Source organism: Cyrtonyx montezumae, unplaced genomic scaffold (genome assembly GCF_038088225.1).
Source record: "Cyrtonyx montezumae isolate F1298 unplaced genomic scaffold, pur_monq_1.0 scaffold_30, whole genome shotgun sequence".
Lineage (NCBI taxonomy): Eukaryota > Metazoa > Chordata > Aves > Galliformes > Odontophoridae > Cyrtonyx > Cyrtonyx montezumae.
This window is the reverse complement of record NW_027072035.1, coordinates 9,522,892-9,549,258: the sequence shown is the minus strand read 5'-3', so window position 1 is coordinate 9,549,258 and position 26,367 is coordinate 9,522,892. Positions and strand designations below refer to the sequence as shown.

The 26,367-nt window shown below is 40.7% G+C and overlaps 1 protein-coding gene across 2 annotated transcripts in view; it reads right to left on the bottom strand.

Annotated features, from left to right (window-relative positions):
- Positions 1-17,846, bottom strand: part of PCGF3 (polycomb group ring finger 3) — a 45,048-nt gene extending 27,202 nt beyond the window's left edge. The window contains exon 1 of one of the 2 annotated variants that reach the window (XM_065744254.1): positions 17,766-17,846. The gene's annotated coding sequence lies outside the window, so the exon portion shown is untranslated. The remainder of the gene's footprint in view (positions 1-17,765) is intronic. The other variant, XM_065744253.1, reaches the window with a different exon arrangement.
- Positions 17,847-26,367: the final 8,521 nt, after the last annotated feature.

Sequence of the window (26,367 nt, the reverse complement as noted above, 5' to 3'; positions counted from 1 at the left end):
AACAAGCATCAATACCACTTACACATTTAAATATTTCAAAAGTTTAGGTGGGGTTTTGTTTTTGGGACATTCCACTGATCCATAATCAATCAGAAACCTTCCTTAGAATGTATAATTTTCTACGTCTTATTTGGTTCTTCTTCAGCCTGTCCAAGTCCTTCATGATGGCAGCACAGCCCTCTGGTTTATCCACCACTCCCCAAGGCCCCACTGCTAGTAAATTACATGTAGAAAGTAATACAAACGTTTTAGATGCAGCAAAATAATAATAATGACACAGAATTGAAGCTACCTATTTAATCTTTATTCACCTGACAATCAGAGACAAAGCTGTTTCTTACTTTTACATAAAACATTTGGTTTTGATTACAAAAAATGAATTACGTCCTTCTGTAAGTAGTCAACACAACAGAGATGACAGTCCAAGTGACTTCAAATAAGGTAGAAGAAATAGCAGTACTGTTGAAGACAAGTTAATGACTCAAAACTGAAATCTGTACCCCATCACAAAAACTTCAGTAATGCATTTTTTCGTTTCACTTTATAGTGAGGAAAAAGGAATGTGTAAACACCACTACATCACAACTGCTGCAGTAATTAACATTTTTAGAAAATTAAAAACAAAAACAAAAACATTAAGTACTGTTGTAGTAGGTGTGGCATAAAAATGCTACTACCACCAAAGAATGGTAATCACATTGAAATTCAGTTCAACATCTTTAAATCTTTCTTTTAGAAGCACACTATGGAACATTCATGCAAGGGTACACGCATATATATACACGCTCATCTATGTATATGCATGCATATGTGTGTGTGGGGGGGTGTAGAAAGAGAATGAAAACACACTTAAACTGTACAAATGGTAATTGAGAAGAGCATAGAAATTAAGTACTCTGTTCCTATAAAGCCAGAAAAAGATTTTAGCATTGAATTACTTTAGTTCTGAAGGTGAAAGTAAACAGTGTGAAGAAATACAAGACTGAAGTTGTCCTGACTGCAATAAGGATTGAAAATAGACTCACAAGAATATGGATAAAGCATCAATATTAAATTAGAGCCAACCAGCATTTTAAAGGATTCTGTTTAGGAAGAGGAACAATAGAGGTAAAAAGTAAGAGAACGGCAGATTTTTTATTACAGAAAAATATATATATACACAGTAAAAACAACTTGGTCTACTTCTCTGCTTCCTACCTACCATCACAACTGCTGGCCTCCATGTGTCATTCCTCATATCTTTCCTCCCCCAGTCTTCCCACTGCCTTTACTCTTTTTACAATCAGAAAACAGATAAATACATACTACATCTAAAGACATGTAGGCATATGTAATTATGGAAGGGATAATAATGCCCATAATTCAGCAAGAAGAGGTTTTTCAAGTGTCAGGAGATGGCAGACATCTCCTATCAGAAATAAAATGTGACCATGAATGAAAAAGTATGTGTGATTAATTATTATTTTTTAATATATATTTTAAGTTTCTTTTCTAAAGGCACCTTAAGTGTATTTATAAAGAGCTTACAGATTAACAGATCTGTTTGTATAAGGATGTGTTATCTTAAAAGTCAATACTCACAAATAATTGTTATGACTCTTAGAACAAGAAGATAAAAGAAATATAAAAACACACTAACTTAAACATAGAAAAGAGATGACCGTTTGGAAGAGCACTTACCTTAGAGCACTCACAACAGGAACAAAAATCACACATTCATATAATTAGCTGAAAACATACAAAACAAAGGATGAATCCAATTCCAAGAGGACTTCAAGAGTAGCTAAAAATGAAAGCTGTTTTTAGTCTTTTCTTTAAGCTTATCAGCATACAATTTTTTCAAATATTAAAGTAATTTCAAAAGCAGCACACTACAGACAGGGTACCTAAATTGCATCATTCTCATTTGTACTATTATTGTAAAGCCAGCCTGTGAACACATAAAACACTACCACAAAAATACTTGGACATTTAACATTGTGAATTTCTGTAATACAAGGCAAGATAAAGTTCGTAAACTTTCCCTGCTCACAGTGGAGGCTCCCTAGACCCCTGTACTGGCGTTCTTCATTCACAGAGGGAAAAATGGTTTTGTGAAAAGCTGTGCAGTAAGGAGCAGTGCCTCTGGAGACTTCCAGACTAAGAGCAGCACTATGCAACAACATAAAAACTATAGGCTTCACTTCGCTTGCTGCAGCAGCTGCTAAGGTAAAGCAGCATCTTCTCACCTCCAATTCCAGCATTCCCAACCACTTTTGACACTGAAACAAGTGATATAATGGGCAAAGTAAAACTCAGCAGCAGAAAGGCAAGGGGAAGGAGAAAGCAAGATGAGAAAGCTTTGGAAATGTCAAAACTCTTTCAAAGGGTGACGTCTTACATTCATTTCAGTTGCACTGCTCACACTGAAGTGCACTGGGATTAGAGATGTGGTACTTGGCTATGTTGTGACCTACTGCAGTCATATTAAGCCATTCAGAGAGCTCGGTTGTAATTATTACCTAGGAATCTTCTACCCTTTTTTTACATACCCGAGTTGATTCAGTACACTCTGAAAAACCAATCACTATTAAATAGAGAGAAATGTAGGAGATGTAAGCATCATTTGTAACTTCTGTACTTGTTTGTTACCAGATAATGCTGTGATACTTGGCTGTCACAGAACTACAGGCATGTTTTATCTCAGCCAATACCTTCCTGTCCACAAAAACCACTTCCACAATGCTGCTTTCACTCCTTTCGAGAGTTGCAAAAGTATGCAAATACTAACAGCAAGCATATCTGAAATCATGTTTCAATGATGTAAGCCATTTCTATTTCATTCTGATGAAGCTCAGAAGGCTGCAGCATAGGCAGAGACTTCATTTGGTACTAGATAATCTGAAGAAGTGATATAACCCTATTAGAAGAGGTGGTTCAATGATCTCAAAAGCTCCACAATATCAAAATCATTTTTAACTTTTGAGGGCTTTTTTTTTTTTTTTTAATCTGATGGTGCTAGACCTACTTGTTGGAATACATGGTTTATTGTGCAAGTCTGCACATGTACTAGTCTTTCATGCAGATTATTGAAGCATATGATTACAGTGAACTTCATTAATTAAACTTCTATTTAGAACATCTTTTGACTTTGTAAGGTTGTAATCTATAAATCTTCCATACAGTTTCTTCAAAAAAAAAAAAAACTTCTGAAAAATGCCATTTTTGAAATAGAACATATTTAGCCTTAACTGCCATCTAGCTGTCTTGATTAGCAGAACTCCAGAAATTCATCATTACGTTGTTCGAAGAAGCTCTTAATGGAATCTCATTAAAACAGCACCTTCCATGATAGGTGGTACTCTTTCTGGGCTTCTAAGCACACTGGAAATGACTCATTATATAGAGTCTCCAGCTGGATGGATAAATACATTTATTCACAGGAAGGTTAGAAAAGTGTGGGAGAATACTCAAGGGAAGAGTCTGTACTGTACAGTGAAACGTGTGATTTTTCTTTGGCAGCAGCAAGCCATTAGCTTGGCTCCACTGCTGGTGAAACTACAGCCTTCAAAACTCCTAAGCGAGCTGTATTCAACCTGCCTCTCTCAAATAAATCACACTTGAACTGTTATTGATGAACTCCTAACACATTTTAAGAGCAAGATAACGAATTGTGGGATGCAGAATAGCATTTATGCCACAAAAGAAGAGTTGCCTTTCTGTCAGACAGTCCAGACTACAGCATAACTCTGTAGCTCTGTAAAGAGGGACCTGGGTGTCCTGGTGGACAACAGGTTGACCATCAGCAGTGTGTCCTCATGGCCAAGAGAGCCAATGGCATTCTGGGATGCATTAAAAAGAGTGTGGCCAGCAGGTCAAGGGAGGTGATCCTCCCCCTCTACTTTGCCCTGGTGAGGCCTCACTTGGAGAACTGCGTCCAGTTCTGGGCTCCCCAGTACAAAAAAGACAGGGATCTCTTGGAAAGAGTCCAGCAGAGGGACACAAAGATGGTGAAGGGCCTGGAGGATCTCCACTATGAAGAAAGGCTAAGTGAACTGGGTCTCTTTAGCCTTGAGAAAAGAAGACTGAGAGGGGACCTGATCCAGGTTTATAAATATCTGAGGTGTGGGGGACAAAGTGGCGAGGCCAGACTCTTTTCAGCAGCGTGTGGAGACAGGACAAGGGGGAACGGACAGAAACTGCAGCACAGGAGGTTCTGCACGAATGTGCGCAAGAACTTCTTTAGAGTGAGGGTGACGGAGCACTGGCACAGCTGCACAGGGGGATTTTGTGGAATCTTCTCCTCTGGAGATATTCAAGACCTGCCTGGATGCCTACCTGGGCAACCTGGTGTAGGGAACCTGCTTTGGCAGAGGGTTGGACTCGATGATCTCATGAGGTCCCTTCCAACCCCTATGATTCTATAACCTTTGACACTGTCTCCCACAATAGTCACTTGGAAAAGCTGGCAACCCATGGCTTGGACAGGTACACTCTCTGCTAGGTAAAGAACTAGCTGGAGGGCTGGGTCCAGAGAGTGGTGGTGAATGGCATTAAATCCAGCTGATGACTGGTCACTAATGGTGTTCCTTAAGAATGGTACTGGAGCAAGTCCTGTTTAATATCTTTACTAATGACCTGGACAAGGGAATTGAGGGCACCCTCAGTAAGTTTGCAGATGACACTAAGTTGGGAGGAACCATCAACCTTCCTGAGGGTAGGAAGGCCCTTCAGAGAGATGTGGATAGGCTGGATTGCTGGGCTGAAGCCAGTGAAATGAAGGAAGTTCAACAAGACCAAGTGTCAAGTCCTACACTTTCGCCACAGTAACTCCAGACAACACCACAAGTTTGGGGCAGAGTGACTGGAAGATTGTGAAGAACAAAAGGACCTGGAAGTGTTGTTTGACATCTTGCTCAACATGAGCCAGCAATGTGCACAGATGGTTACGAATGTCAACAGTATCCTGGCTTGCGTCAGAAACATTGTGGCCAGCAGAAGCACAAAGTTGAACACTTGTTTATACTCAGCTCTGGTGAGGCCACACTTCCAGCACTGCGTTCAGTTTTGGGCCACTTGATACAAGAAAGACATTGAGGCCCCGCAATGTGTCCAGAGAAAGCCGAGGAAGCTGTAAAAGGTCTGGAGCATAAGTCTTTAAGAGCAGCTGAGGGAACTGGGATTGTTTAGTCTAGAGAAAAGGAGGCTCATGGATGACCTTATCACGCCCTACAACTACCTGAAAAAAAGCTGGGGTGTGGTAGGAATCAGCCTCTTCTGCATAACTGGTGATAAGACAAGAGGGAATAGCCTCAGTTTGCACCAATGGAAGTTCAGGATAGATATCAGTTATTAGATATTCTTCTCTACAAGAGTGGTCGGACACTGGAACAGGCTCTCCAGGGTTCAGAAGGTGTTCAAAAAACATGTAGATGTAGTACTAGAATGTGATTTAGTGAGTAATATTGGATGGTTGGACTGGACGATCTTAAAGGTCTTTTCAAGCCTTACTAGTTTTAGGGAAGAAAAAAAAATTAGGTCTAAAAGCAAACAGCTAAAAAGGCACTTCCACTCAGATCTCATTGATTCAAAACAAAAACTTCAGTCAGACTGCACAAGAGAGAACTTGAACACACACTACTTTTTTAATAACGTTTTAAATCTATACATTTGGGAGAAAGTAATTTATGACTTAACCACAGCTGAAACAGATCTTAATCTTCATATTGTGCCCTCTGCAGAACAGATGAGTAACTCACAACACCAAATTATCTTTACCTGTCACTTGAATTGATGCTGCATTTTCACGGATTGCCCTGTAACTCCCTCCATATGTGAGATCTAATAAAGGCTTTAAAGGGACTTGGGAAGTCTACCATGGTGAAACCAGAAGAAGCTTAGTGGACCATGTCATCAACTCAATAAATAAATAAATCTAAACCACATTATTTTTTTGTAATTGTTTAAAAATCTTGCTCTTTCTCCTTCCCCTTACAGCCTTAAGTTTTAACTTACTTTGTTGAAAAACGGTAATACTAGATATCATTGAAACATCCAGTTTATATGTAACGTATGTGTTTCTGCAATACTGAAACCAACACTTATTATCAAGAATCTGGATAAAGTTTATCACTACTGAGTAGTTGTTGAGTAACTCAAAACATATTTTTAAGCCTTTTATCCAAAGCAGTTACAGACCTCTATTAGAAATAAGTATGCCATTCTGATGGAAATACTGCCTATTTTTAAGAGAGAGGACAAAGAATCTTTTGAAAAAGAATTCCTTTTGATATTCAGTAAAAGGCCTTTAGGAATTAAGTTTTTCAGTCATTGACTGAACCTTTTCGGATGGAAACTTCTGTCTTCTCATCACAGATATCAGCAGGTATGAAGTAGGAAAGTACTGCAATTTAACTAAGTAAACATATCAGCGATCACTGTTCTTTTTAATCTTCCCAAGTAATTTAACAAAACCCAGATTACAGCTCTAAACTGCTAACTGATCAAAATAAAACAAAGATTTGGAAGAACTTGATAAAATTACATATTCATGCCTTTTGCTTAAACAATTTCATTTATCAAAACTTTCAGCTTCGCTGATCTGTTTGCCAATCATCTCTGAGTTGCTAAGAAGATGAGTAATGTTACTAGACTTGCCCCTAGACCACGAAGACGGATGGCAGGTATTTCTGTATTCTTCCTGGATTCAACTGTACATACAGTAACTAACATACAAGTAGACACTCGAAAATAAATAAATAAATAAATAAACCCTTGCAGAATCTTCTTTTGCTCTTGAAACCACAGGATGACTAACATGCGCACTGCTCTCATTCAACTCCTTTAGAAGTAAATTGTAGCAACCATTTTAGAGTTACCAACTCTCCCTTGAATGCCTGCTGCTGCAGATTACTTAATGCAGACATCGTCCTGGCCTTCCAAGTGACTGCCTATGTAAAAATGAATCTCATGCTTAACTTCATGGACAGAAAACATTATCTACTTGATATTAAATTAAGCAGCTGGATTTTAAGGAATAGAACAGAAAAGCTTTTCCCCTTCCACCAAAAACTATTCAGTCTTCTTTATTTTTCAGTATTCAACTTCAATTCTTATCTTTAAGCCTTGAAACATCACTTTTGAAAAGATGCTCCATCTTCTTTAAAAATAAAAAATACCAAAGCTAATTAGCTTCAGACCCAAAAGAAATACAGTTGCTAAAGTGAAAAATATCAAGGCAGTAAGTACAGAAAATCAAGACCATCTAAGCTGGGACCTGAAGGTGCTGCAATAGAACAAAAGTAACAGAGGATTGTGTATGTCACCTTCAAGGACGGAAAAATTTCTCCTTGTCAAAAATACATAAGAACATGTTAAGAAAAAGAAAGCTTTTAGTAACACTGTAACATACAACTATTTCAATAATACATCATCCCATAAACAGTTTAAGTACACTTGTCAGTCATTGTCAGTGGTAAAAAGAACTCTTAGCTTCCAAAGTTCATTCCTACAGCTCAAATTTATTTCTCTGTCAACATATGCTGCAAAGGGCTGCATTCACAATCCAAAACTTAATACTTTACTTCGCTGTTGTGGAATGTTTTTGAAATACTTAAGCAATCTCCACTCATTAGCCTAGATAATATTTCATTTTGTTCAGTATAAATAAGTTTGCACTGCTAGATATCATGCACTGAAGAATAACAGTCAGCTCTGAGTCTTCACTACTGTAAATCGAGTTGAATTTAAAAATGAAAATCTTGCGTTTTAGGCATTGTATCTGACACTGCTGTTAATTTCACAGCAGTCACTATTCTGCACATACTTTGTTTAGATGATACAAAGTGCAGGAATATAAATAGTGGGGAACTCAGGCATTATGCAAAGCATACAACAAATTTACTTTAACAGATGTTGATACAAACAAAAGACAATCTTCTTTTGTTATGCCTATGTTCAATATTTCAATTGAAATGGTTGCAACTACTTCTCAATGCTCTAAATTCAGTAGTGAGGAAAAGGGGAGAAAAAACTGTGGCACTGACACCACCTAGAACATTTCAGAGCCTGAGCAAAACCAGTTTTCCTCACATGTCCTTCTTAGTTTTTTTGTTTTGTATTTTTTTTAATATTTTATTTTTTATTTCCAGCACTACCTAGCTCAGAAACAAAGGGTGCCAAAGCACTTGTGCTTAAGTCTCTTGCAGACTGCTTCCTGAGCTCCACCAGTCTGACGAAGGAGTCAGATAACAGCCTACACTAATTCAGTTCTGGCCTGCTGCATTCCTGTTTTCTGCCCCTTTTCCTTACAGAAAAACAGTAACAACAAGAAAAAAAAAAAAAAGAAACAAAAACAATGGTTAGAGCACAAACTAAGCCACAGTGAAGAACTGACGTAGTCCAAAACTATGCCAAGTCTTAATATTTTCCCTAAAACCCTGAAGTGCTTCTGAGAAAAAACAGTGGCTTATTTTCCACAAATAAAGAGCATTTCACAAAGAAGGATGCCTGCATTCAAACTGTTTTGTATTTATGTTTCTTGGACATCTTTCAGCAAGCAAGGATTGCCAAAATTTGCCTAAGTCAAGGCATTTTTTTCATTGTATAATCTAAAAATGTGTTATTGTTGAGAACAACTTCATGTGACATATGAATCATTCAATATTCACTCATTCCAAACTTGGTGTTAAGGGGATTATCAACAGGTAGGCTTGCAAATGATGATTAAAAAAAAAGTACTAAACAATGTTGAAAGCCAGACTACAGAAAAGAGCAACACCATCCCATTACAACCATCTCATCTGTCAGCGCTAACACTGCAACACAACACTGGTTTAAGAAACACAGTCCTCACAGCAAAATCCAGTGCAAAACAGTGGCATAAGAGGATTCAGCACTTACACAACTGGTTTTTGTCTGTGAACCAATCCCTGAGTTTTTTGTTGTTCTGAATAAATAAGAGCAGCGAAGTTTCACTATGCAGTGAGCTAATACTTAAGAGAAGCCAAAAGGCCTGAAGGTCATTACAGCAACAAATTAAAGCGTCTCCACAGAAGACTGGTTTCATTTGACAGCTGCTTTTCTGCTGTTTTAGAAATTATTGGCAGATAGTGTTCACTCCTTACTAGAGAAAGCCACCTTGAGGCAAAAAAATCCCTAACACATCAGGTGCTCGTTTTAACAGTACAGAGCACTGGCACAAAGCAATGATGAAGGCAGCATTAAGTCTGTCAATATAGGCTGAAAGTAGAAGAGTAAAGGGAAGCTCTTCAGAAAAAGCCAGGTGGAATAAGACCTAGATCCATCAGTTTGCCACCAGCAACAGTTCCCTAGGGCTGTTCTTACCCTCCAGACGCTTCAGTGGCATATATAAGATCTCCAAAGATGATAGCCAGTATTTCCCTTCCTGATTTACATTCACTAAGATTTACAGTTCAACAGAGTAGTCATGATAACGTTTTCTAAACTGTTGAATGCCAACAGCTTAGCACAATCTCTGAGAAAAAAAATACAATTTTCCTTTTCCACAACCTACTCAGCACCAGTTGCAGTTAAAGTAAGTCTCACATACTCCAGTTAGCAAAAGAATTAACCACCTCCTGAAGTCTCCCTTCTGAGCTCCAGATAGTTATTTCATCACTATCTTAAATCCAGTTTGTTAGAGTCAGAAGTATGAAAAAAACAGGTGAAGTTTTTCCTTACCTTGTCATGGTAATGGTAAATGGCAGTCTCTAGAGTAGGGCAGTTTTAGTCCATAAACAAATTGAAGATATGCTCTGCATTGAGATCATTGCAGAAAACCCCTCAGAATCCCCTACAACAAGGCACAAATGCCAGCTCACATACATAAGGGATGAATCCTGGTGAAAAAAGAAGCTGACACATAGCTAGCTGTGGAGATATTGTTTATCTCTTCATAACTTTAAGTATATACGATACCACTAACAACAAAGACAGCATCAACAGCCAGCTGAAATAACAGACTTTAAAAAAATTAACAGTAGAAAAATGGACCAGCAGTCCAACTTATAGACATATAGTAAAAGAGACAAATGTGTAAAACTAGTATAATAATAATCACTGCAAATTATTAGCAAATAATCACTGAATGGCTGTTATGCTGTCAGGAGCCAGGTGTGCACAACACCACTTCATATGAACATTAACACACTGCATATACTGCAGAACCTTTCTTACTCACAACAGCAGATCAAAAAGAATCAAGTTAAGAAAAAAGCAATTGCAAATTATCGATCAGATAAAGCTTTTTACATTTTTACATCGGTCTTTTATTCATTCTATATGAAAAACTATCCGCTATCCATCATTAAACTTCCAGAATTATCAGAAATGATGGTCAGTTAGCATTCAAAGTGATGGCTTTATCAACACAAGTCTAAAGCCACATGTTGACACAAACTGTTCAAACACTTCAGGAAGAAAATATCCTCTGAAAACATTCTGTCCAACCAGGAACATCCCATGCAAGGAATACTGTTGAGTAAATAAATAAACACCACTGTTCTTATTGTGACATCATAATTAGATTCCAGGTATACCTTAAGTTATACCTCCAGGAACTTCTAAACACAAAATCATTTTTATATTATATTATTGCTTCCTACCATATGTTTCAAACACAAGACAGATATGTGACTCGTTCAGTAAAAAAAAAAAAAAATGGAAGAAATGGTATCTAAATGCAACACGTTAACTACTGCAGCACCCTAGCAATACTTACAGTTTTGGATTTGGTTCCTCTCAGCACTTCAAGATTTAATTTTGGAGAGTGAAGGGACAATCAAAATAATTTACTGAAGTTAGTAAATACACCTCAGTTGTTTAAGAACATGACACCTGCACTGATATTCTCTCCTCCCATCCCTCAGAACACAGTTCAATGAATACCTCACAGGAAGCACATAACACTAAAAGCTGGGCTGAGGAGGACAGAAGGTACACCACTTCAGGGCGTGATCACAACAGATCCCAACTCTGAAAGTGCTGAGCCAATCTCGTAGATTACAAGCACTGGAAAAGTAACTGCTGAGGAAAGACAAGCACATTCCTTTGACTTTACACCAAAGCTAAGAGAGGAGTAAGCTGACTCCTTCCACTCCCCTCCTCCCCTCGCCACTATTTGCATGTTAAAATTGTCAATCTCTGCAGATGGTGATAATGGATGACTAACTCAAAGGCCAGTTATCATGGGAAGCAGTAAGTAGCTGAGGAATCTGCAGGAAAAATAAGCTAATGATGGTGGCTACTGAATAATAATCTGGAATATTTACACTTAGTTTATGCTTCATATTTCTACACCTTAAAGACAAATCTCACTGAGTCCATTCACTTTCAAAAACTCAATTCAGTGTTAACTTCTCATGAGTGTAGAATAAAGGCTTCCAAAAGCACTGCCCTCTTAGAGTCTATCTCAATCTCCACTAAGTCATTTGATCCATTTTGTGGAGAAACAGAAGAAGAAACTAACACTGGAAAAAACTGTATTTTTGCCTGACAGCTAAACTGCAAAAATGATTTCATTTAGAGACCATAATATATTTATATACTCAATTACAGAATGACTTATAAAAATACAAGGTTGGTCAAACACTTATTTAGGTCCCATTGCAATAATCCCAGTAAAATAATAATAAAGACTAGGATAAAATGTTATGGGCCTTTTGTTGTCATTTTTTTTTCCTTTTTTTTTTTTTTCCAAAACAGAGCAAAACAGAGAGGTAATACCCTCTCTGAATCTGTGACACTTCTAAATTTAAGCCATTTTCAGGCCATAACCACACTACCCATGGCCACAATAACACTTTCAGAATTTGACTGCTACAGATCAGAGGAAACATGTTCCTAATAAACAATTTCTGGTGGCAGCTTTTGTGCCTAAAAGATTACATTAAAAAATAGACTGCAACTAATATAGAGCTTTCCACACCCACCAGTTTCAAGACACTCAAAGAGTGAAACTTCCAGGTGCTAAGAATCACTTAACACCACGTGGATCAATAGGCATAGATGACTTCTGGTGACTCCTGTCAAATGATTGAGAGATCTGAAGCGCAGGAAAGTAAACTAAAATTAGCTTCACTAGCTACCCAGAAGCATTTTATATGGTTAGGCACTAGTTATGCTACCTTAGAAACAAGCTTATAGGGGCCTACACTCATTTTCTTGTGGACAGTGGCCACACTAAGATGCTTGAGTAAAGACTTTCAGGAATATAAAGCTTAAGTCTTCTGTGAAATTATTATGGAATGATCTGATCTGAGGAACTATATCTACCTCACTCTAACTGGTCAAGAAATACAAGATGAACAAGATTAGAAGGGAAAGATTAATAAGTTGGAATACATATAAAAAATTTAATTTGGTGCCACCAAGAATATTGGTGGCATAATTAACAAAGATAATTAAAAAAAAATACCTTGCAGTTAACCAATATCAATAATTACATCCAAACTTTTGGTAAAATAAGCTATTAAAACAGCATTTTTAATAGGCTAGATTTTGTACTTTAGTGCAGGGATAGATATGGATTGTAGCAATAAACTTTAAACCTTAAAAGTACAGATTCAAGTTAAAGTAATGTCATTTTATCAGGTCCACACTCATTGGGAGAAGAAGGTTTGGAGCAAAAATGTATACAAAGACTTTCCAGAGGATAAAGTAAAATGTCTGAGAACAGGATAGGTGTAGCAAATAGCCTCAGTAGGAAGACCTTTCTTTCTACTAAAAGCATGAACTTGTATCTTAAACCATTCTATGCTTCAAGACAACTTTGCAATCAGCCTCAGGAAACTGTTACAGAAAAAGGCAGTTTTGTTGTCATTCACTAACAGGTGAAAGAAATACATTCATGCAACAGCTCCTAAAAAGAGTAAATTTTTTATCTCTAAACCTGGTAGGTTTATTTAATGGAGCACAGTTTCTGATTATACCACTTCCATGCTAACACAAAAGAACAACTTCTCATATGCAGACTTTTGCATAGGACCAAAACAGTGTGCACTTGTGGAAGAAATTCTAAGCCAGCATTCAACAAGTGGTGGTGTTATGCTTGATTTTCCCTGAAAAAAAAGTCAGTGAAGCTCAAGAAACTGTATACGGGAAAGGATATGCAAATCAGTAAACAATCAACCAGTACAGTGACACAAGACCACTGGAATCACTAACTGTAGAACTGGGTAGAAAATAGGAAATATATATATATAATACCTGAAAAAGTAAAATAGGAAAAAAAATCTGCAAAAATTGCACTGGCCATACTCACATATTTCCACTAGTAAACACTTTCTGCTTACAAACATCATATGAATGTCTGTGTGCACATTGCAGGAAAACACAGAGATGACCTGTTAAGGCATAATGCCACTCTTAGTTCACTCAAGATCTGCATTATATCCTGTAAAACCATAGTGATCACATAATCATTGTCTGATATAATACCATACACTGACCGTCTGATTACATGTGGAATAAAGGGAGAGTTCTTAAGTAAAACAGAAGAATTTGAAGACCATTTGCAAGTCAGCAAATAACAAGGCATTCATCAGGGTGACCTGAAAATATAACCCTCCTCCTTTAGTTAATCAAGTACAGCACTGCACATTCTTGCAGACATACGAAACACAGAGAATGCTTCCCACCTTAAACAAAAATGAAACTATGGTATTTCAAAAGCAAAGCTATCCTTACTTGCAAACATTACAAATGGTTACAGCCACCAAAACACAAGCCCTTTTAACACAGACAAAATTTTAAGTTACTGTCAAACACAAAGGCAGAACATGAAGTAGGTATCTGTTATAGACAGCCTAAATGCATGTCTACAGGCATAAGACATCTGTTTCTTGTCACTTTAAAGAGACAGGGAAAGTAATGGTAGAACTAGTTGCACTTGCCTATTTCTTCCTCACAGTTTGACTTGCACTGCGGTGATGCCAACACACAAATACACACACACTTTTCCTCCTTTTCAGTCCACTCCTGAACTTTCCCCCAAAGCTCCTCAAATTCTGCTATTTGAACGAGAGGCGGTCATTAACGTGTTAAGCAGTCATCTTCTCAGCACAAAACACAAGTAACTCGAGCACATCAGTTTGTCACTCCCTCTACTTCTGAATGGCCTGCACTACCCCTTAGTTTTAAAGTACTTGATCTGATTAAAAAAAAAAAGTGGAGAAACAATACAATTGATCATGTCACTGCTGTTATATTCCTTTCTACAATGCTTCAGTATGACTGAAAGACTTCCAGGTCTGTGCAGAAACAAGCTTCAGTCAAACTTTCAGAAGCAACTAAGGCTTTCAATCTTGCATGTTCTCACCACGCTGAATTTTGCTTCCATAGTTTGTTGATTTAAATATAGAAGCACTTACATTCAGTAAAACTAATTCAAGAATCTAATTCAGAGGAAAGCACAAAGCTTTTTCTGGGACACTTAAGAACAGATTATAGAATAAACCAGTGTTTACAGCGAGTCTTCATTCAGACTTGAAACAGCGTTATTTATCACAACAGCAAGGACTGATTTTAATGCAGAATAATCCTTTTGTCTCCTTTTTATTACACTTCCATCTATCAACTAAACTTACAGTCTAATACACAAAGCTTGTGTTTCTAAGGGGCAGGTGTGAAGAACAGGAAACTATAAACTTAAGACAGAACTTCAAAAGAAGTCTAGCGTAAGTAAAAGACCCTAGACACAGGCAGCTTCTTCCTGGCTTTTAACTTATTTCAGTCAAGCTGCCCTGAGTTCTCTGAATTTCCTTTAAACCCAACAGTGTACCTAACCTAGCAGGTTGGAGTGGTTTGAAACATTATACACCCTTACTAGCAATAACAAAAACAAAACCACGATCAAACCATGGAATCAGTCAGGACTACTGATGGTCTTTTGCATCTTCAAACACCATTATCAGCACAAGCTTTCACTTAGTACCTCTACTTCCAATTGGATGTTAACTGGACAATATCTCCAAAACAACAACAACAAAAAAAAACAAAGAGAACAAGAAAATGTTTAATTCATACACAGACTCTTATTGCATTTTCCCTACATTTGTAAGCCAACGTTTCTCAAAACTGTAGCTAAGAAGTAAAAAGCTACTGACATGCATGCTTTTCAAAACACTATGCTCACATCCACTTTGCAACCCATACCTAAGCTCAGAGCTGCAATGGAAGCACTACTTCTTACAGACAAGTCAGTGTCACACTCTGGAACTATTTCATTCTCGGGAGATCACTATGTGTCTTTTTAAAAGAAAAAAATATAATAAGAAAGACAAAAACTAAAAAGGTCAACTAGATTAAACAGTCATTTAGTGGAAAAAAAGAAATGGAAGCTATCAGTGTAGAACTTCTTGGGGAAAAAAAGCTTTAACTAAGTCTCCAGCATGAAGTTCAGAGATGACCTTCCTGTAATGCTTCTACGTACTCAGTATGAGCATGTTGGGCAACTGCAGCAGCTACAGAAGACTTGGGAGTACTGGTGGAGGTAAGCTGCATGTGAGCCAGCAACCCACAGCCCAGAAAGCCAACTGCATCCTGGGCTGCATCAAAAGCAGCACGGTCAGCAGGGCAAGGGAGGTGATCCTTCCCTGATGCTCTGCACTGGTGAGACCTTACCAGGAGCACTGCATCCAGGTGTGTAGCTCTCATTATAGAAGAGACATAGACGTGTTGGAATGTGTTCAGAGGAGGGCCACAAAATTGATCCCAGTCCCTGCTGACACTCAAGGTCAAGCTGGATGGAGCTCTGAGCATCTGATCTAGCTGTAAATGTTCACTGTGGGGGAGTCGGACTAGATGATTTTTAAGGGTCCTTTTCAACTCCAACAATTCTATGATTTCATGATTCAATTCTGTACTAGCAAGTACTGAAGATGGTACTTCACAGTCTTCTAAGAGCAGAAGTCTTCCATGGTGTAATAATTACTAGTACTTGGAACAGCAGAAGTTATTATGCTTGTACTGTTACAAGTCGACTTTAACACAACATTTTAAAAGCATTCAGTGTTGATTTTCTACGCTGATATCAGAGCCACTGGATCAAGTTGGCCGCATAAACCCAGGTACAGAAATGAAACAGATTTCCATAATGTAGGATTTTACAAAGTACTTTGAAAGCTGCATCTTTCTGACCTTTAAGTTGCAGTACCCTTACACATCTCATTCGAAAAGAGTCAGGTTTTCTTCAAACTCTCACCGAATACCTTCAGTTCTGCGCTAGTTCTGTGTTTTCATAAGCACACTGTAAAATGGCTACAAAACCAAATTAAACTGAAGTAATCACACTATGATTTGGGTTAGAAAGGATCTTGAGTATCATTTCTCTGCCATGGGCAGGCCTCCCCCCACCAGCTCAGGCTGCCCAGGACCCCATTCAACCTGGGCTTGAGCACTTCCAGGGATGGGGCACCACAGCTTCTCAGGGCAGCTATGCCAAGGCCTCACTGCCCTCTGGGTAAAGAATTTTATCCTGACATGTAATCAAGATCTCCCCTCTTTTAGATCTTCCTCCTCTTATCACTATCTGCTTGTATAAGAAGTTGATTCTTCCCCCCCATAAAATCCCTTTAAGTACTGGAATACCACTATCAGGTCTCTCCTGAGCCTCCTTTTCTCCAGGCTGAATAAAGCTAGTGGAAGGGTGCATTTTATTTCCATTCATCTTGTCACCAACAAAAGAGCTGCACCAACTGCAAAGCATCCTTTAAGAAACACATGGTAAGTTTCACAGTACAGATTCCTATCTGACCTGACACTAAAAAAAACCCCAAAAAACAAAAAGCTCACGCGTGTCCTACCAAATGATAACAATAGGAGGAAAAAAAAAAAAGAAACAACAAACACAACCCCAGTACATAGTAGCAAGACCTGTCACAATGTATTCAGCAGGCTTCAGAGAGGGAATCGGCTTACATTAGACGATCTGTGTACTGGATGAAGAAGTTAAGATAAACCTATGTTTGAGGAGCAGCTCAACTTTTCTTCCCCTTTCTTTTCTGCTTTAAAATGCAAATCTTTTCTCCCATGAACTTAACTGTTCCAAGAGACTCCAGCACACAATTCTGAAAGGCAATCTGGAGGAATACTGGAAGCATTCACTGTTTTTCTTGGATGTTAAAGAGCATGTAGGGACAATGAAACGGAATCTCTTGGTCCTGGCTCCTCAGACACATCTATTTCCTGCAAAAGGCAGGAAATGGCTAAGCTGCTTCGACACAAAGCCTGCATACTGCGATACTTCCATACTCCCAAAAATACCTTTGAAGCAGCAGCCCGAAGCAGCAGTAAGACCAGACCCGCGCTGCCCCTCATTAAGTCCAGGGCACGGACGCTCTGAAGAGGAACACCCCTCACTTCGGGCCTTGAAGGAACCAACCCAAGTCACTAAAACTCAGAGCAAACCACCAGAAGCCAACCGTGCCAAACACGCACACCCACACACCTCGGATACGTGCGACCATCCACTCCAGCACCACTTTATCCCCCGTTTATCGGCGCCACAAGCTTCCCCCTCGCCTTACCCGCGTGCCCTTGTGCGGGGATATAACCCCACACATAAACCACCCACACCCCCCACCCCACGACGGCACACACAAAGTTGACGCGCAGCCCCCACGCACACGGGGGGCGCACGGCCGCTCCCCCGCGCCGCCCGCCCCTCCCCCTTCATCCCTCCTCCCCCATCCCCCGTGGGCAGCACGAAACCCTCACGCAGGCCGCCCACCCGCCCCGGGGACGCCGCAGGCCCCGGCCCCACTGACCTGCCCGGGGGGGGGGGCGGCGCCGTGTCCGTCTGCGGGGAGGGGCGCGGTCTCCGGCCGCTGTTGGGGGGGGGGGTCCGCCGCTCCGCGAGCCGCCGGCGCTCTGCACTGCTCTGCCCGTCCTTCGTGGGGAGAGGGAGGGCGAGAGGAGGGGAGAAGGAGGAGGAGGAGGTTGGAGAGGAGGGGAGGGGGAAGGGAGGGAGAGAGAGAGAAAAAGAGAGAGAGAGACCGGCCCTTCTTCCCTTCCTATCGTGGAAAATTGAAAATAAATAAAAATGAAACAAATAAATAATAATAATTAAAAAATCAACTGTGTGTCTGTGTGTGCGGGGAGAGGGGGAAAGGGAAGGGGGAGGGGGGGGGGGTGTTTAAAATTAAAAGGCTCGGCCCGGAGTTTAAAACAAAGAGGCGGAAATAGCCGAGCGCGGCCCGAGAGCAGCCGAGTGAGAGTGCCGCGCTCAGAGCGCATGCGCCGGGCTCGCCGCTCGCTGCTCCCTCCCCCGAGGAGTGGGGCGGCCCACGCGCGTGCGTGCCGGGGAGCCCGGGGGTGGCAGGGGCCTCGTACCGGGAGATGGTTGGTGGGCGGGGCGTGCTGTCCCGTCACCTCGGTGTCACTGCTCCGGGTTGTGAGGATGAGGGTTGCTCGTCGTGGGGTGCGTGGAAGGCGTGGAATGGCGAGAGAATGGGAAAGGGAAACGGGTGAGATGATGAGGGATGGACGTTTCACCAGGTGAAGCCAAGGCTGTGCACGAGCAGGGTGAAGAAGGGGTTATCACAGCGTCTCATGCACAAGCAGGTGTTGAGCCGTGTCCGGGGCAGCAGGGCCCAGCTTGCCCAGCAGGGACATGGACAACAGGTGCTCCAAATGTGCAGCTCAGGTGGGGCCCATGCTACACTCACACTGCTGCTTGTGCAGCTCATCCTGTGTTCCTGCTGGAGACCTTCCTGTGACATCCAGTTTAGACCATGGGTGAGAACAACTTGAAGGTGTATCTGTTGCTATGGGACCAGGGAGAAGGTGTAACTTTCCAGTGAACTCCTCCTCTTGCCCCTGCTTCAGTTGGCCAATTGCCCGTGGTCTTTAGAGTTGTACCTGCTCTGGCACAACATCTTTAATTGGCCACAGTCTCTTTAGATACGTGCTGTGTTGCGGTCTCATCCCCAGCCACAGATGCTTCAAGGTGTTCTGGCATGGCCTTATCTGCAAACATGGATGCTGCAAGGTGCATCTGCTGCTGCACAGACCTTTCCATGGCCACAAATGCTCCCATGAAAACTCATCCACAGGTCACAGACTCAGTAGCTTGAGTTTAGTCTGGAGTTCCATCCTGCCCAGTGCAGCACCACAGGAACAGCAGCAATCCTGCGGCTCTTTACCAGCCCAGGCACATGGCTGAGGCTGTTACCAGAGTGATCTCAAGCACAGCAAAGCGAGATGCTAAGGAGTACGGCAAAGGAATACAGCAAAAGGCAGAAATAAAAACAGCCAGTAATAAGCTCTGAACTCTTACATATAGCAAGCACAAGTTGCAGCTAAACAGCCATAAAATCTATAAATTTGGTCTAGCACACTCCATTCTCCAACCTAATCTTGTCACACGCTTTGTACCACACAATGAGCCCGAAAAGCACTGTTGTGTTTAATGGCAAGCAGCCAAGCCCTGCACAGCCACTCTCTCACTCTCCCCAGGTGGGCTGGGGGAGAAGAATGACAAGATGAAAGTGTAAGTACCCCTGTGTTGAGATAAGGCCAGTTTACTGTGCAAAGCCAAAACCACAAGAGCAAGCAAAGCAAAGGGATTTGTTCACTACTTCCCAGTGGCAGGCAAGTGTTCAGCCACTTCCAGGACAGCAGGGCTCATCACATGTAGAAGTTTCTTGGGAAGAAAAATGCCTTTACTCCAAACGTGGCCCTTTCTTCCTTCTTTACCTCATATATCATACATCGTGTGGTGGGGGACACCCCTTTGGCCTTTGTGGGTCAGCTGTCCTGGCTCTGTCCCCTCCCAACTCCTGCCGCCTCAACTCCTAGCCAGCAGGGCAGTGTAAGCAGAGAAGTCCTTGTCACCGTGAAAAATGAAACATCCATTTGTTATCACCTCTATTTTCATCAGAAATCCAAAACAGCACCATATTGACATTTCTGAAATTAACTCCATCCCAGCCAAAACCATGACAAGACAGAAACAACAATAATGGATCATAAGAGTGTATGTGAAATTATAAACTACGCTCCTGCTTATTTATGCATCAATTTATTTTTGATACCTACTGTTTCCAGAGCCAAACACTACAGATTTGGAAAACCACTATGTCAGAGTCGATAGATTTTGGTTTTCTTTTGCTAGAGGTCTCTTTCAGAAGACAAAACCTGAAGCAAGGTGACACGACCATGTCTACTCAAGAAGTCAGTTTTCTTTAAAATACCCCTAGTCACAACTGAGTTGTGACCCTGTGAGAGGTGAGGCACTGATTTGCTATCTTTTCAACCTCTTTCCTGTAATATCAGTTGCAATGTCTTTAGCAATGCTATTGAAGAGTATGCTAGCCCATCCATGTAAAAAAGCAGCCAGTAACAAGCATGTTTAACATAGTGACAGTCCCTGAGGGAGTAATGGAACAAGTCTACCCATGCCACTTCTGAACACATGAAGGACAAGAACATGTCTTATCAATGGTAAACCACAGCAGACCAATCCAGCTACCATCTGTAATGAAATAATGGTTTTGCAAATGTGAGGAAAGTTGTAGATGTCAGATAGTTTGACTTTAGCAAGGCTTTTGATACAGTCTCCCACAATATTTTGACCCCATAGTACAGCATTAGTGCCCAGATGGGTGAAATACCATGTGAGTGAAAAGTTGGCTGCACTGTGGGTCTCAAAGAGTATTAGTTAATAAGTAGTACAGTGTCTGAAGGCTGGTCAGATGGAATTATTAAGGGGTTTTCTGGGAACAGTTTTATACTTTTGTCAATGACTTGGAGAAGTAAAAATAACATCCATTTTCAAGTCTGTGGATGGCACCATAGTGGTTATGTAGTTAATATGCTGAACAATAGGGTTGTCGTTACAAGGGACCCAGACAGGCAGTAGAAATAAAATTCAACAAAACAAAGTACTGCACCTGGAGCAGACTCTCTGAATGGGACAGACTGAAGTCTGACTCCCTAGAAGGAAAGCAAGTCTGTTAAAAATGCCTTATGAGTTCTGGGAGACAACAGACTAAATGTGAGCCACAGGTATATCCTGGCAGTGATGAGAAGCAACAGCGCATCTGATGGGATATATTAGCAGATCAGTACATTGCAGATTGCAATTGCCTCTTTTTACTTGTCACTTGTTACGAGTCTGGCACAGAACATCCACTTTTGGGTGCATCAATGTGAGAAAGTTATCGATAAATTTAAGCAAGCCTGTCAGAGGCCACCAGCATAGGAAAGGGTCTGAAGAACATGTCCTACCAGGAGAAGCTTAGGGAACCAGTCTAGTTCTGCCTTGAGAAGGGACAGCTATTGCAGGTCTAACATTGATAGGGGAGTTACGCACAAAAAGCAGATCTATAATCTGTAGTGAAGTAAACAGTGGAAGAATGAGAGGCAGTGGTCATAAAGTGAATCAATGGAGATTCTGAAGGGACGTAAAGGGAAAAAGATCTCTCTGAGGACCGTTTCACTTCTGAAGAGGTTTCTCAGATAAACTTGTGCCTCTTAGAAAGTTTTGAGACAAAGTTGGGCAAAGCCCTACTTTAAGAAAGAAGTTTTACCTCTGGGTGTACTTCTCCACCTGAATGTTTCTATAATTATCATTTTAATTGTCAGGCATATAAATAAGTAAATGTCTAGGCAAATACAGGTTAACAGAGAAAAAAAAAAGAGAGAAAATAAGAAGTACTTCAATTGGCCAAGTCATCCTGGGAAGACACCAACTTTCTCAATCTGTCCAAGAGCAAAACTGTGTCATAGATCATGTATGAATTTATTTACTTAGGTGAATAAACTTTGTCAATAAACTGTTGACTACTTTTTCCATACTTCACCCTTCACCTTAGCTGATATACATTTTGTATATATATATATATAATCTCATATTTTGACATATCTTTTATACCTTTTCCTCTTATCAGGTTCCTTCTTCACAGCCTTCGCTGAATATGTGTATTCCCCCACCAGCAACTTTTGCAAAGCTGGCATACATTTAATTTAAAGTTTCCGTTCTTGAAGATGTGAGATGCAAGAAAATTGAGATTTATTTTACACACTTGTAGGAGGTCATATAGCTTTAGGGAAATGCTTAGAAAATTGTAATGTGCTTCAAGTATTTTAACAACACCAGAATTATACAAGTTCTGTTCTAGCATTAAGTTGGTCATGATATTTTGGAAATCATGATTTTTAAAAACCTTGAGAAGACCACCAGCATTTCTCACTGAATTTGTAGTGTTTTCAGCCCCGTAATCCTACATTTTCCCACTGACATCTGTTATCAATAATGAGAAGGTGCACAGCATTTTATGACAGAAGCACAGACTGCTTGAGGAAAGAAGGAACCTCTGGAAATCACGCTCACCAGCCTCACTGCTTAAAGAGAGTCAATTAGACCAAGTTGTATTCCTTCCTCTATGTATAACAAGATCAAACATTGTCATTCTGACAGTGCATATTTCTGTGTGAAGGTCCTAATGACTGCATGTCAGCATTGTAGTATCATTCTTGCTCAAGCACCACTAGAAACTGTGTTCTGAAGTTCACCATTACGAGTGAATTCTGGCTTCAGAAATGAAATCTAATGCTCTCATTAAAAATCAAAGATATAGTGGATCAGTTTAAGAAAACAAACAGAGGAATCAGGAAACTGACATGGTCTGGCAAGGACTTGCAGGTCAAACGGAGGGGTAAAAAGAACGTGTACAGACAGTGAAAACAAGGACATTTCACCTGGGAAGAACACAGGGATGCTGTCTGGACATGAAGAGATGAGATTAGGAAAGCCAAGGCTGCACTTGACAGGGGATGTAAAAAAATGACAATGAAGGATGAGAACAGACAAGCCAAAGAGAGTGTACCGCCTCTGATACATGCAAAGAGAGAACTGGGTACAACTCACATGGAGAAGGCTGAGGTAGTCAACAGCTTCTTTGCCTCAGTCTTCACTGCCAGCAAGGCTTCTCACATCTCTTACACTCCTGAATCTCACATCCCTGAACCTCTAGGTGAGACCTAGGGAAGCAAAATCCCTGAACCTCTAGGTGAGACCTAGGGAAGCAAAATCCCTCCCAGTGTAAAAGCAGAGCAAGGCCGAAACTGCCCTCAGTAAGACTGAATGTGTATAAGTCTACAAGGACAGATGATATGCAGCCCATGATTCTGAAAGAACTGACTGATGTGGTTACCTACCCACTATCCATCACATTTGAAAAGTTGTGGCTATCAGGTGAAATCTCCAGTTACTGAAAAAAAAGGAAATGTCACTCTAGGAAGATGTTGCCAGTGTGGCCTCACTGTAGGTAGATGATGCCTCTCCAATCTGGTGGCTTTCTATGGCATGTGAGTGACAGCATCAGTGGACAAAGGCAGGACAGCTCATGTCATCTATCTGGACTTGTGCAAGGGCTTTGACTTGGTCCTGTAACATACACTTATCTCTAAATCTGAGGGACGTGGATTTGGACTGTCGGGTGGATAAAGAGTTGGTTGGAAGTTTGAATGCAGGGGTTTGTGCTAAATGGCTCTATGTCCAGGTGGAAGCTGGTCGTGAGTAGTGTACCCTAGGTCTCTGTCTTGAATCTAGTACTCTTTAATATCTTTATTAATGATACAGATGATGGGATTAAGTGTACCCTCAGCAAGTTTGCTGATGACACCAAGCTGAGTGGTGCAGTTGATACAGAAGGAAGGGATGTCATCCAAAGGGACCTGAACAAGTTTGAAAGGTTGGCCCACATGAACCTAATGAGACTCAACAAGGCCAAATGCAAGGTGTTACACTCAGCTTGGGGCAGTCCCAGGTGTTTGTACAGACTGGGAGAAGAACTCCTTGAGAGCAGCCCTGCGAAGGACTTGGGAGTCCTGACAGACAAAAAACTCTACTTCAGTCAGCAGTGCATACTTGCAGCCTGGAAGGCCAAGAGCATCGTTGGCTGCCCCTAAAGAGGCATGACTAGCAGGGAGAGGGAGGGGCTTGTCCCCCTCTGCTCTGCCCTTTGAGGCCCCATCTGGAGTACTGCATCCAGCACCTTGGGCCCCAAGCACAAAGAATGATTTGAAGCTGTTGAAGTGGGTCCAGAGGAAGGCCATGAAGATGATTAGAGGGTTGGAACTCCTCTCATATGAAGAAAGTTTCAGGGAGCTGGGCTTGTTCAGCTCGGGGAAGAAAAGACTGTGAGAAAAAGTTATTACAGCCTTTCAGTACTTCAAGGGAGCTAAGAAAGAAGACAGAAATTGACTTTCTCCATGGGTAGATAGTGTCAGGACAAGTGGCAATGTTTTTAAACTAATACAGGTAACATTTAAATGCAATATTAAAATAAAATTCTTTGCTCAGAGGGTGGCAAAAAACTATGCTGAGAAATGTTGTGGATGCCCCATCCCTGCAGGTGTTCATGGCCAGGTTGCAGGGGCCCTGGGCAGCCTGATATGGTGGATGGCAGCCCTTTCCACTGCAGGAGGTTGGAACTGGATGATCTTTAAGGTCCCTTCCAACTCAAGCCATTCTATGACTTTATATGAAACCTGACAGAATGTTAAGTATTCACTTTCAACAGCCAAAGCACCCTTTGCACAAGTCTTTTTTGGCTTTGGGTTCCTGACTTCTTTTTCCAGCAGGCTGCTTCAAGACCAGTTCATAAACCCAGCAGGCTTGGAAACCATGCTAAACAAGTGGATGTAGCTCCACACTGGCTACCTATTCACTCTGCTGAAATTTGTCTTTGTTTATGTTGTCCCATACATAGCTTCAATGAGCCATATGAGTTACAAGTCTGATTTCCATTTTCCATTCCTTTTTTTTTCTTTTTTTTCTTTTTTTTTAATTTATCTGGGCTAAAATATGCCTGTTGTTGTTGTCTATCCTGACAGATCATATTTTTAAAATTACCCAGGAAAAGAAGGAGGTTCATTTGTCTTCAGTCCAAATATATTGTCTGCGTATATTTTTAAGATTTGTTGTTTTTTTTTCCACTGTAGGCATATTGTAATAGAAAAAAAATACTCCTCTACACAAAAGTGTACCATGTAAACTGTTTTGTTTTGTTTTTTTTTCCACTAAAAGTACTTATAGTTTTATATTATTTGTCTTAGTCAGCTGTAGTTATCAGTCACCTCTTATTCACTGATGACTAGCATTTCTATGGATCTTGCCTGAAATTTCAGGAATCAGTTCTTTAAAGAATTGTCTAATGAGGATACATTGACAAGAGGCACACTCAGATATCTAGTTCTCCCCTTTAGGATACTGGTTTGACTGAATGGAGCTATCAGCGATCTTGCTCACATCTCTCTTTTGAGATCAAGCAGAGTGCACGCAGGCATGCAGTGTATTCTGTGTTTCAGTACAGTTATGTACAGCATGTGCTCAGAGAGCACTCCAGCTGGAATGCACCACCATTAGTGGAGGACAAAGCAGTACATCACTCCTAATATCATCTGGAAATCTTCCAACTGATTAAATGCATTCCTTCTTTGGACAACAAAGATCCCTCAGTTAAATAAGAAGACAAGAAAAAGGGAGGCGAAGAGCAAGATGAGGTTGAAACAGGTGACCCCTATGGAAATGTTGATCCTGCCTATTTGAATTTCAGGCTGGACTTCGCCTCAGTAGCCCTGATGAACTCTGGAACTATCTGTGAAGCAGACGAGTGTCTGGCTGTATGAAACATGGGAAACAGGCTCCAGATGTTTCTTCCTGCCACTTAGAAGAGCCCATGGTCCTGAACTGTAGTGGAACTCTGATGCGGTGTTGTCAACAGCAGGGTAATATGGGACCCAAGGACAGGACAGTAAGGCCTATAATTTCTGATAAGCAATATTTTATTTATCTCGTGGGTGGAGAGACCATGTTATGCAAAAAGTGAACCTCATTTTACAGTCTGTGAGGCAGTGACATGGTTTTCCACATTGTTGATTCTATTAAGTGTCATACTTGAAGAAATAAATGTGAGGAAGAGCATAGAAAGAAACAGGTCTAGATATGACCTAAGATGACTGGGGGAGAATGGAATTTGTCTAAGTGCAGTTGAGGGAAACACATCAAAAATAGCTGTAAGTTTTGAGATACTTGAGTGAATATTTTTCCAGTTTCAACTGTGAAGATGCAGAGAAGGAGTATAGTCTCTTGGATGGCCAAGAAGAGGCTAGGCAAGGATCTACCAGAGCCTCACAACAGATATGTTCATAAATCCAGCTGATCTGCCCTTGGAAGACTACATGGGAAATACGAACAAAAAAAGTAAACAAGCAAAAAGAAACAAAACAACACAAGAAACAAAATAGCAAGCAAGCAAGCAACCAAGAGATAAATAAACAACCATAAAACCTAGAAGGCTTCCTTGTAGTTTGTTTGACTTATTTTTACTTCTTGGAGTCTACCTCCCAGCATATCCTCCA